The sequence below is a fragment of the Callorhinus ursinus genome, unplaced genomic scaffold (genome assembly GCF_003265705.2).
Source record: "Callorhinus ursinus isolate GAN/ISIS: 27379988/994484 unplaced genomic scaffold, GSC_fseal_2.0 scaffold20, whole genome shotgun sequence".
NCBI classification, from domain to species: Eukaryota; Metazoa; Chordata; class Mammalia; order Carnivora; family Otariidae; genus Callorhinus; species Callorhinus ursinus.
Window position 1 is genome coordinate 3,486,706 of NW_027397082.1, and position 12,725 is coordinate 3,499,430.

A 12,725-nucleotide genomic window follows, 5' to 3' on the forward strand; every position below is an offset into this window, starting at 1 on the left:
CAGGGATAAATCCCACTTGGTCGTGGTGAATAATCCTTTTAATGTACTGTTGGATCCTATTGGCTAGTATTTTGGTGAGAATTTTTGCATCCATGTTCATCAAAGATATTGGTCTGTAGTTCTCCTTTTTGATGGGGTCTTTGTCTGGTTTGGGGATCAAGGTAATGGTGGCCTCATAAAAGGAGTTTGGAAGTTTTCCTTCCATTTCTATTTTTTTTGGAACAGTTTCAGGAGAATAGGTATTAATTCTTGAAATGTTTGGTAGAATTCCCCTGGGAAGCGATCTGGCCCTGGGCTTTTGTTGGTTGGGAGATATTTGATGACTGCTTCAATTTCCTTAGTGGTTATAGGTCTGTTCAGGTTTTCTATTTCCTCCTGGTTCAATTTTGGTAGTTGATACATCTCTAGGAATGCATCCATTTCTTCCAGGTTATCTAATTTGCTGGCATAGAGTTGCTCATAATATGTCCTTATAATTGTTTGTATTTCTTTAGTGTTCGTTGTGACCTCTCCTCTTTCATTCATGATTTTGTTGATTTGGGTCATTTCTCTTTTCTTTTTGATAAGTCTGGCCAGGGGTTTATCAATCTTGTTAATTCTTTCAAAGAACCAGCTCCTAGTTTCATTGATCTGTTCTACTGTTCTTTTGGTTTCTATTTCATTGATTTCTGCTCTGATCTTTATTATTTCTCTTCTCCTGCTGGGTTTAGGCTTTATTTGCTGTTTTTTCTCTAGCTCCTTCAGGTGTAGGGTTAGGTGGTGTATTTGAGACCTTTCTTGTTTCTTGAGAAAGGCTTGTATTGCTACATACTTTCCTCTTAGGACTGCCTTTGCTGCATCCCAAAGATTTTGAACAGTTGTGTTTTCATTTTCATTGGTTTCCATGAATTTTTTAAATTCTTCTTTAATTTCCTGGTTGACCCATTCATTCTTTAGTAGGATGCTCTTTAGCCTCCATGTATTTGAGTTCTTTCCGACTTTCTTCTTGTGACTGAGTTCTAGTTTCAAAGCGTTGTGGTCTGAAAATATGCAGGGAATAATCCCAATCTTTTGGTACCGGTTGAGACCTGATTTGTGACCTAAGATGTGATCTATTCTGGAGAATGTTCCATGGGCACTAGAGAAGAATGTGTATTCTGTTGCTTTGGGATGGAATTTTCTAAATATGTCTGTGAAGTCCATTTGGTCCAGTGTGTCATTTAAAGTCTTTATTTCCTTGTTGATCTTTTGCTTAGATGATCTGTCCATTTCAGTTAGGGGGGTGTTAAAGTCCCCCACTATTATTGTATTGTTGTCAATGTGTTCCTTCGCTTTTGTTATTAATTGCCTTATATAATTGGCTGCTCCCATGTTAGGGGCATAGATATTTACAATTGTTAGATCTTCTTGTTGGATAGACCCTTTGAGTAGGATATAGTGTCCTTCCTCCTCTCTTATTCCAGTCTTTGTTTTAAAATCTAATTTGTCTGGTATAAGGATTGCCACCCCAGCTTTCTTTTGGGGTCCATTAGCATGGAAAATGGTTTTCCACCCCCTCACTTTCAATTTGGGGGTGTCTTTGGGTCTAAAATGAGGCTCTTGCAGACAGCATATCGATGGGTCTTGTTTTTTAATCCAATCTGATAGCCTGTGTCTTTTGATTGGGGCATTGAGCCCATTTACATTCAGGGTAACTATTGAAAGGTATGAATTTAGTGCCATTGTATTGCCTGTAAGGTGACTGTTACTGTATATTGTCTGTGTTCCTTTCTGGTCTATGCTGCTTTTAGGCTCTCTCTTTGCTTAGAGGACCCCTTTCAATATTTCTTGGAGGGCTGGTTTCGTGTTTGCAAATTCCTTTAGTTTTTGTTTGTCCTGGAAGCTTTTTATCTCTCCTTCTATTTTCAATGATAGCCTAGCTGGATATAGTATCCTTGGCTGCATATTTTTCTCATTTAGTGCTCTGAAGATCTCATGCCAGTCCTTTCTGGCCTGCCAGGTCTCTGGGGATAGGTCTGTTGGCAATCTAATGTTTCTACCATTATAGGTTACAGATCTCTTGTCCCGAGCTTCTTTCAGGATTTTCCCTTGTCTCTGAGATTCGTAAGTGTTACTATTAGATGTCAGGGTGTTGACCTATTTTTATTGATTTTGAGAGGGGTTCTCTGTGCCTCCTGGATTTTGATGCCTGTTTCCTTTCCCACATTAGGGAAGTTCTCTGCTGTAATGTGTTCCAATATACCTTCTGCCCCCCTCTCTCTTTCTTCTTCTTCTGGGATCCCAATTATTCTATTGTTGTTTTGTCTTATGGTATCACTTATCTCTCAAATTCTGCCCTCGTGATCCAGTAGTTGTTTCTCTCTCTCTTTCTCAGCTTCTTTATTTTCCATCATTTGGTCTTCTATATCACTGATTCTCTCTTCTGCCTCATTTATCCTAGCAGTTAGTGCCCCCATTTTTGATTGCACTTCATTAATAGCCTTTTTGATTTCGACTTGGTTAGATTTTAGTTCTTTTATTTCTCCAGAAAGGGTTTCTCTAATAACCTCCAGGCTTTTTTCAAGCCCAGCTAGTATCTTTAAAATCATAATTCTGAACTCTAGGTCTAACATCACTCGAATGTCCGTATTGAGTAGGTCACTGGCAGATGGTACTACCTCTTGTTCTTTTGGTTGAGGTGATTTTTTTCGTCTTGTCATTTTGTCCAGAGGAGAATAGATGAATGAGAGAACAAAATGTGAACAGGTTAACAACGTCCCCAGCAAATATACTCTAAACAAATTAGAAAAGACCTGAAACCAGGGGAAAAGAAAGGGAAAGAAAGAAAAAAGAAAGAGAAAAAAAAGAAAAAGATAAAAACAAACAGAAACAGAACACAACAAAAAAAACAGAATATGATCAAATATGATCAGGCTGGTGCATAGATCAGTGCCACACACTAGATTTTGGGCGTATTTTGGTCAGTTAGAAGAAAGTGCCTCCTAAAATTTTAAAGAAAGAAAGACTTATATATGTATAAAATAAGGGTTGATACAATGAAGGGATGGAATATGACTGTAAAGATGAAAATTTTAAAAAAAGGAATTGATACGGTGTTTCAAAAAAAAGAAGAGGATTAAAAAAAAGAAAGAAAAAAAAGGAGAGAATGTCATCAGGCAGGAGACTAGAACAAAGCCATACACTAGAGATTTAGGGTATATTTTCATCTGGTAGAAGAAACTGTATCTCAAAATTTTAAAGAGAGAACAACTTATATATATGTGCCAAAAATAAGGGTAACTACTATGAAGGGATAGAATATGACTCTAAAAATGAAAAATAAAAATGTTTTTTTAAAAAAGGGATTGATAAGATGTTGGTTGAAAAAGGGAAAAAGAAAAATTCAAAAAAAAAACAGTTCAAAAAAAAAGATTAATTTTGAAAGACTAAAGAATCATGGTAAAAAAGCCATGAATTCTATGTGCAGTATTCCCCTAGCACTGGAGTTCTCCCGTTCTCATTGATCAGTAAACTTCGTCTTGGCTTGCTGGCTGTTTGTGCTGATCTTCTCGGGGAGGGGCCTGTTGCCGTGGTTCCCAAATGTCTTTTCCGGAGGCGGAATTGCCCCGCCCTTGTGAGTCCGGGCTAAGTAATCTGCTCGGGTTTGCTCTCGGGAGCTTTTGTTCCCTGCAAGCTTTCTGTATAGCTTTGGAGGATCAGAGTGAAAATGGTGGCCTCCCAATCTCTGCCTGGGGGGAGCCGAGAACTCGGGGCCCCGCTCCTCAGTGCGCCCCCAGAGAAAAGCAGTCACTCCCGTCTCCCGGGTCTCCTGCCGCACTCCGTGCTCACCCGGCCTGTGACCGAGCGTTTCTATCTCTGGCACCCGACCCCGTGTGGAGTCTCCAAACCCAGCAGATCCCTGCGGTGCGCTCCCGCGCCACTCCCCCCGGGGGAGGAAGGGGAGTCTCCCCGGATCTGCCGCTTGTTGGGTCCCTGCTGGAGGAGCAGTGGCCCGACTGGGCCGCGGATCACAGTTTATGGCCACCCCGAGCTGAGAGCCCGCGCCTCGGCTCCGTCTCTGCAGCCGGCTTCCCCGCACTGATACCTGGGAGCTCTGCCGCCCTCAGGCACCCCCGGTCTTTCTGTGACCCTGAGCGTCCTGGGACCACACTGTCCCGCGAGGGTTCCACCCCCAGCTTAGCCACTGGAGCGACGTCCCTCAGCGGAGCCAACTTCTAAAAGTTCCGATTTTGTGCTCCGCGGCTCTAGCACTTGCCAGAAGCGGCCGGCGGAGGCCCCCTCCCCCGCCGTCTATCCTCCCGAATATCGCCTCGGATTCACTTCTCCGCACGTCCTACCTTCCAGAAAATGGTCGCTTTTCTGTTCAGAGAGTTGTTGCTATTCTTTTCTTCCATCTCCTGTTGAGTTCGTAGGTGTTCAGAATGGTTTGATCCCTATTCAGCTGAATTCCTGAGACCAGACGAAATCCAGGTCTCCTACTCCTCCGCCATCTTGCTCCGCCTCTCAGTGCCAGCCATACATCCTAGTATTATTAAATGGAAAGCAGAATGGATATGATTTTTCATGCTATTTGGCTATCCTCTAAATTTCTTCCTGCAGATGGCAGATGCAGAAAAGCATAAATAGACTTTGAAGGGATTTCTGGTTCTTGTATGATGGTTAAGAGTCTTGGAACTAATTCTTCTTAGTCGGTTCAGTAACAGTTGATCATTCAACAACTTTTTGAAAACTTAGCAGTCTATAGTCTTGGCCTTTGAGAAGTCACAGTTTGGTGGATACAGAGAGGTACAAACAAGTAAAGTTAATAAGATATAGTAAGGACTTAGAAGAGACATGGACACAAGATCCTAGAAGCTCATAGAAGGGAGTGAAGATTTCTTTGCAGGGGAGGTGGGAAAGCCGTCCCACAGAAAGTAGCATTTGCACTCCCAAATGGAAAGCAGGAATTACCACATATAAGAGGTCATTCAAGGCAGAAGGAAGACCGAAATGAAAAGAAATAGGGGTATGAAAAGAAACAGGGAGGAGGGAGATGGCTAGAGCCCCTGGCCGCAGAGTGTGTGGCAGACAAGTGGAGGAAAAGGCAGCGGTACAAGATGGCAGCTGGGTAGATAAAGAAGCACTAAAATTTGGGGGGAAAAATAAAAAAAGCATTGACAGCACAAAACCTCCAGGAAAACAGTATTGGGTTTGGCAATCATTTTAGCCTTGTGCTGGCTCCCAATTCTGAACCTTCTAGTAGGTAGTTTATTCAAGAGAATACCAAGCTAATGATAGAAATCAGCAGGAAAACATGTTTTTCTCTCCCGGAATATGCTTTAGTTTATTTGCTGGAACACATTTATTTCATATTAAACTCATGATTGTTATTTTAATATTTGAAATTATTTACCAAAAAAAACCTAGGAAGGATTTATATCTTGATTATTAAGAACTGCCAGATTCTTGGGGCGCCTGGGTGACTCAGTCATTAAGCGTCTGCCTTTGGCTCAGGTCATGATCCCAGGGTCCTGGGATCGAGCCCTGCATTGGGCTGCCTGCTCAGTGGGAAGCCTGCCTCTCCCTCTCCCTCTCCCCCTGCTTGTGTTCCCTCTCTCGCTGTGTCTCTCTATGTCAAATAAATAAAATCTTTAAAAAAAAAAAAAGAATTGCCAGATTCTTACAATTCTATTGGAAAATTAAAAAGACTTCAAGTATATGAATTTAATGAAACCACAATCCACATTTACAACTGAATACTTATAAATGAGACCAAATTTTCACCTCCTGTGTTTCCTCTGGCTATAATCTTCCCAAGTATACTAAAAAGCTGCTGGGAAGTATGCCTATCATGAAAATTGCTCAATTTTCAAAATGATCTATGAATCATAATGGGAGTCTTGGTAGTTAAGTGTCTACAATAACATAAAAATGCCTCCCAGCCCTTTAACAGGTGGTAGAAAGAAGTCAGAAGTGACTCTTACAATGGCCTTTTTTTCATCCATTTAAATCCCAGTATATCTGACAGCATTAGGAGAAATAAAAAAAATAGAGCATGACTATAATAAGATATATAAGCTTACAGTATAGTAATGATAAGAGAGATAGGCCTTGTACGGTGGAGCCAGACTGACTGGGTTAAAATCCTGGATCTATTCTTTACCAGCTGTGCAGTCTTGAGCAAGTTATTTAACCTCTCTGTGCATCAGTTACTATATTAAAATAAATGTACCAATAGTAGCTAATATGTAGGGTTATTATGAATGTTCTGAGTGTCTTCTCTTTGCCTCCCCAGATCCCTCTCTGACCCTTCTCCATCCTGTTTCTGGACTCTGGGAGGCTGGCCCATAAAGGTGGAAACACTGAGCTCTTTGCCCTCTGGCTTTCTGTCCTGTGTGCCGATGGGAGGCAGGAGGAATGTGAGGTCTGGGTGTTTGTTCTTGTGCCCTCCCTGCCAGGTGGCTATGGTTGTCTGCAACCCACCCATGGTTGGGGGGGGGTTACTCTCTGGGTCCCTCTAACCATGCTCTCTGCCTGTGCCTTCAGGCAGGCCTAGGGGTGGAAAGGCTCCCTGCTGCTGTGAGCCAGTGCAGCGGGTTGCAGTTTTCTAAATCCCACTCACACCTTTGTAAATATTCCTTTTGTTCAATTCACTTCGATTTATCCAATTTGAGTGTGCCATCTGTTTCCTGCCAGGATCCTGACTAACAGAGTGAGCTCCTCTTTGTAAAGCACTTAGAATAATAGCTGGCCCATGATAAGCACGATACAAGTATTTGATAGATAAATACAATAAATGAGATTTAGAAACTTTTTTTGTAGTCGATTTAAGCATACCTTTTTGTGGCCTGCCATACAAAGCAAAATCTTCAGAAACATTTTCCCTAGTAAAATTGTTCTCTTCAGTAGAGTTTCTGTGCATGAAGTCACCATCATTTTATTTCTAATCACGTTTGTAGCACTTTGGTTTAAAAAATTCTAAGTAAAATATTATTAGAGTTTTTAATTCAGTACGAGCCTATGGGGAATTTATATAACTATACTCATTATAATCATTGCATATAGTTATTTCCCCCCTTTTTTAATACTTCTTTGTCTTCTCTTCTCTATACACCTTTTATTCCATGTACATTATTGTCTCCTTTGATGCTTTAAAACACGTTGAATTTAAACCTACATTTCTTCTCAATTGGTTAAATGTAACAGCATTTCCCGGTTTCTAGAATTATAAGTGTATCTCTTACAAACAATAGGCTCGTTACTTTGCATGAAAGACAAGAGGGTTTGCATACTGGATTCCACTTTCCCCTCCTCCTCCTCCTCCTTCTTCTTCTTTTTTTTTTTTAGAGAGCAAAAGCTCGAGGGGGTGGGGGTGGGAGGCACAGAGGGAGAAAAAGAGGGAGAGAAAGAGGGACTCTCAGGCAGGCTCCCTGTTGAGCTCGGAACCCGACTGCGGGTTCGATCTCAAGACCCTGAGATCATGACCTGAGCCAAAATCAAGAGTCAGATGCTTAACCAACTGAGCCTCCCAGGCGCCCCATCTCCTCCCTCATTTCTTAAATCTAAGGTTCTAAATATTCCAGAATATTTATCTATTTTGTGCACTACTATTTTTTTTAGACACGTGAACCAGATAGCAGAAGCAGCCTTCTTGTTTGAGCTCATATTTACTTCTTACTGAACAGTGGTTGTCTCAGATTCATCTTAGCAGTAGCATCTCCGTTCAATATTTTTTTTATTCTAACTCATGTCCTAATATTATGGAGTATGGCCTCCAGCAAGCTGCAGAAAAGAGAGTCTGAAACTTTGTGATCTGAGAATATCCTTCCTTTGGCTCTTATATCTGAGTGACAACTTGACCAAGTGGCCCATATCTTTTCCTAAGGGTTCCATAGATGATACTCCAGCATTTTGTAATTCTTGCTGTAGTAGAGAAATATGGAGATAGTCCAGCTGTTACCCCTTTGAAATTAAGCAAAGTTGCTTTCTAAAAGACTGCCATACAAAAATTGGTTGTGTTTTTCTACTCCAGCAGCAAATATTTGAAAAAATATATAATCTTATTTTTAAAAGATACTATTGACAAAGCTACTAAATGTATAAGCTATCTAGGAATAAACTGATCAAAAGTTATTTGAAACTTCATAAAAATTTTTTGTTTCAGTTACAGAGGTCCTGTACCAGCTTCAGTATCTCCTGGGATCTCGTTAGCAATGCAAATATTTGGACCCCATCACAGACCTACTGAATCAGAAACTCTGGGAATGGGGACAGCAATCCATGTTTACTGAGCTCTCCAGGAAATTCTGATGCACAAGTTGTGATGCAGGACAACACTTTGAGAACCACTGTTCTAGAGCAACCCTCAAGCACGCAAATAAGAATTTATGTACAAGAATGTTCACAGAAGCATTTTTTGGTAAAAGCAAAAAACTATAGTAATCCAAACAGTCATGAAAGATAGAATGAAAAAGGAACTGCAAATATGTTTCTAGAATACTCTGGAGCAGGGAAAGTGAATGAACAGCAGGGAGGTGCCTCCATTTGAATGAATATCAGAAAACACAACATTGAGTAAAAAATGTAAGTTGGAGAAGAAAGCGTATAGTGTAATACAATTTATTAGAGTTCAAAAGCATACAAAATTAAACTATATATTGCTTAACATTAAGTGCACTTATATTAGAAAGTCAAGGTGTTGATAAAACTCAATATAGTCTGAATGAAGGGGGGAAATCGGAAGGGGAGATGAACCATGAGAGACTGTGGACTCTGAAAAACAAACTGAGGGTTCTAGAGAGGAGGGGGTGGGGGGATGGGTTAGCCTGGTGATGGGTATTAAGGAGGGCACGTTCTACGTGGAGCACTGGGTGTTATACGTAAACAATGAATCATGGAACACTACATCAAAAACTAATGATGTAATATATGGTGATTAACATAACACAATAAAAAAAAAACCCCACCTCGAATGCAAGCTGGTGCAACCACTCTGGAAAACAGTATGGGGGTTCCTCAAACAGTTGAAAATAGAGCTACCATAGGATCCAGCAATTGCACTACTGGGTATTTACCACAAAGATACAAATGTAGGGATCCGAAGGGGTACGTGCACCCCGATGTTTATAGCAGCAATGTCCACAATAGCCAAACTGTGGAAAGAGCCAAGATGTCCATCGACAGATGAATGGATAAAGAAGATGTGGTATATATACACAATGGAATATCATGCAGCCATCAAAAGGAATGAGATCTTGCCATTTGCAACAACGTGGATGGAACTGGAGGGTGTTATGCTGAGTGAAATAAGTCAATCAGAGAAAGACATGTGTCATATGACCTCACTGATATGAGGAATTCTTAATCTCAGGAAACAAACTGAGGGTTGCTGGAGTGATGGGGGGTGGGAGGGATGAGGTGGCTGGGTGATAGACATTGGGGAGGGTATGTGCTATGGTGAGCACTGTGAATTGTGCAAGACTGTTGAATCACAGATCTGTATTTCTGAAACAAATAATGCAACATATGTTAAGAAAAAGGAAAAAGAAGAAGATAGCAAAAGGGGAAGAATGAAGGAGTAAGTCGGAGGGGGAGACGAACCATGAGAGACGATGGACTCTGAAAAACAAACTGAGGGTTCTAGAGGGGAGGGGGGTGGGGGGATGGGTTAGCCTGGTGATGGGTATTAAAGAGGGCACATTCTGCGTGGAGCACTGGGTGTTATGCACAAACAGTGAATCATGGAACACTACATCAAGAACTAAAATGTAATGTATGGTGATTAACATAACAATAAAAAAATAAAAAAAAAGCCCACCTCAATATAGTTGTTACTACTGGGGACATGTGTAGAGAAATACATTCAAAGAAGGGCGGATGGTGGAGTTTAACAGCATTTGGTAAGGCTTTAAGCATTTGGTAAGGTAAGTGATAATATGCAAATGTTTGCCACATTAGTTTGAAATTTTTCTTGATATATGAAAATTTTCAAAATAAATTTGAAATAACAAATATATTACATTTTAAAAGGAATCCAAACCTTATCTTTCTCTTTGAAAGTTGAAAAAGCTGGTGTCTTAATGATAAGTGGGTATGAGAATATTTCTTATTTTATGATTTAATTGTTTTTTTAGTTGGGGATAGTTTTACTCTTATGTGACTTTATCTTTTGTGCCTTTGCTATTGCTTGATCTGCAAACACCTATTTTTCACATAGTTTGGGTCTCCACGTTAATATCCTTCCATATCAGTCATCTTTTCTGAATTTTTCTTTTCTATCACATTCCAGATATATTTCTTAAGTTTATCTTTTATTTCTTTGTTGTACTCTCTAGCCTCATCCATCTCATAAGAATTTTCAACTTATTTACAACTAGATTTGAGCCATTTCAATTTTGTTTGGCCGTGAAAAAAAATCTATGGCAGACATTACTTCTAAGCCAGGGATTCTTAACTGAGACCCATGAAACATCTGAATTCATACACAAAATTTATGTTCATGATTTTAATTTTTTAATCTGGGGAAAAAAATCCATAATTTTGTCAGACTTTTTAAAGTGGAATGTGACTGAGAATGTTTGATTCTAAGAACTACTCTGTTCTTTTTATGCTGAAAAAAAAATTTGCCTCAAGTCATTTTTCTATTAATTGCTACTCCCTCAATTTTTCCTTCTTTATATTTTAAAAATTTTCCTTATTGACAAGAATCTTGTTTTATTTTACAGTTATCCTAACAAGGTATCACAGATCAGTTTCTTGGTTTAGATTCTGATTAATATCCAGATATTTTTGTTCCACTGAGAAAAGAAAAATTAAAGGCTAAAATTTTAATTCCTGATCATAGTTTCTGCTCATTCTGTGAATCAGGCTGGGATATCAGGTGCATGATAAGATATCAAATGTTCTTCATTCTTATCATACAAAATGACATTAAAGTGAATACAGAAATACTTGTTTGAAATGAAAAGGTTATTTCCAGTTGGCAGAATTTTGGGAAATATGTTGGATGTTCGCCCTGAGCCTGTAGACAGGTGGGGATAGGAGAAAAAAGTGCTTTAGGGTTTAAAAAAATAAAAAAAAGCAGCATAGCAAAGACAAGGTATCAGTAAAGTATGCAAGAATGTTAATCCTTTCAAGGAACCAACTCTTGGCCCTATTAATTTCCTGTATTGTTTGTATGTGGGTTTTTTTTTTAATTTCACTAATTTCTGCTCTTCCCCCCCCCTTTTTCTAATTAATTTGGGCTTACTTTACTCTTATTTTTATAGGCCAAAGCATAGGTCATTAATCTTATTTCATTCTTTTTTCTAATTAAAGCATTCCAAATTATAAATTTCCTTGCAAGCACTGCTTTAGTTATATCCCCCAAATTTTGATATATTTTCACTATCATTCAGTTTAAAATATTTTCTAATTCCCTGTATGTTCCTTGTATTCCCCTTATATTTTCTTCTTTATGAATTACATAGAATGTGTTATTTAATTTTAAAATATTAGATGGAAGGGATCTAGATGTATTTTTGCTACTGACTTCTAATTTAATTTCTTTGTGGTCAGAGCAAATACACTGCCTTCAGTTTTTTTATATTTATTTAGACTTGTATAATCCACATATGGTTTACTTGCTGAATTTTCTATAAGCACTTGAAAAATTGTACATTCTGCTAATATTGGGGATAGCATTCTGTAACCATCAATTAAGTCAAGATGGTTGACAATGTTATTTCAATCACCTATATCTTTATTAATTTTTTTATCAGTTTTTAAAAATCAATAATTGAGAAGAGAGGGTTAAAGTTTCCAACTATGATTGTGGATTTGCCTATTTCCCCCTTTAACTTGTTAATTTTTTAAAAAAATGTATTTTGAAACTCTTTTATAAGACACACATATATTGAACAAGAGTATGTCTTCTTGATATAATATATATATAACCTATAATTGAATATATACATTCATATGTAATATATATGAAATCTTTAAAACTATTTTAGAATATCCCCATGGCATTTGTCATATATATTACATCTACATATACCAAATTTCCTTAAAGTTTTTTTTTTAAAGACTTATTTCTTTATTTGAGAGATGGGGGGTGAGGGGCAGAAGGAGAGGGAGAGAGAGAATCTTAAGCAGGCAGCCCACTGATCGCAGAGCCTGATGCAGGGCTTGATCTCACAACCCTGAGATCATGACCTAAGCCAAAAGTGTTTTGGATGACATCCAAGAAATTGTGAATGATATATTGCAAAGCCTGTGGATTCTGTTGTGTTCCTCCAAAGAGCACTGATTTTTTTTTTTTAAAGGAGTCAGCTTTCTTAACTGACCTCAAACTCCAAATTGTCTTCCTTGTAGTTAGCAGCAACAGAAATCTCTGTTTAGTTCTTTTAGCCTTAGTGGGGCTGCTTGCATGCCTGGTTGGGGTGTCAGCAATGATTTGTGTAGAATTTATACACAGAACCAATTGTCTCCCTTCTTTGGCTCTCTTCTTTGCTCGATTCCCCCTCACTTTCCAGTTACTAGAATTACCTTGAACTCTATCTCCTGGCTCTTCATGACAGTAAGACAACAGGGTTTCTATCCAAATTTTAGTTACCCTATTTGGCACAGATTGAGTCTTGCTTTCTGGTAAAAACGAAACAAAACAAAACAAAACAAAACAAAACAAAAGAAACAAAGAAAACAAAAAAACCCAGTAACAATGGGAAACTTGCCCATTGTCATTGTCTTTTTCCAAATGCAGACTCTACTCCTGTATTTGCCTGCTT

At 38.9% G+C, this 12,725-nt stretch overlaps 1 long non-coding RNA gene across 1 annotated transcript in view; it reads left to right on the plus strand.

The window, feature by feature from the left end:
• LOC141374622 (uncharacterized) overlaps positions 1 to 9,128 on the plus strand; it is a 214,310-nt gene extending 205,182 nt beyond the window's left edge. The window contains exon 5 of the long non-coding RNA XR_012381643.1: positions 8,123 to 9,128. This is a non-coding gene — a long non-coding RNA (uncharacterized lncRNA). The remainder of the gene's footprint in view (positions 1 to 8,122) is intronic.
• The last annotated feature ends 3,597 nt before the right edge of the window (positions 9,129 to 12,725 follow it).